Genomic DNA, 313 nt, shown 5'->3' with positions numbered 1-313 from the left:
TGAACAAGACTTTCTTCTTGATTTTCTTTTTTTAACTCTAGGAAAGAGTTTTATTTCAAGTAGTTTCTACCTCCTGTAGTAGCTGATAAAATTGAGAAACTGTAGACAATGAAGATATTCAGCACTTAGCCTGCTCAGTAAAAGGCTGATTTATTCCCAGCTAAAGTCAATGGAAGAACTTCTGTCAACATCATCAGTGGAAGTTTGTCTGAAGTCCTGAGCCTTGTGTAAAATTGGGGGGAGGAGGGAAAACAAGCAGAGTTCATGTTTCTGTAATTGCTACCAGCATGCAGACCTCCAGAGGGGGACAAAG

Source organism: Cygnus olor, chromosome 3 (genome assembly GCF_009769625.2).
Source record: "Cygnus olor isolate bCygOlo1 chromosome 3, bCygOlo1.pri.v2, whole genome shotgun sequence".
NCBI lineage: Eukaryota > Metazoa > Chordata > Aves > Anseriformes > Anatidae > Cygnus > Cygnus olor.
Note: the sequence above shows the minus strand (reverse complement) of the source record.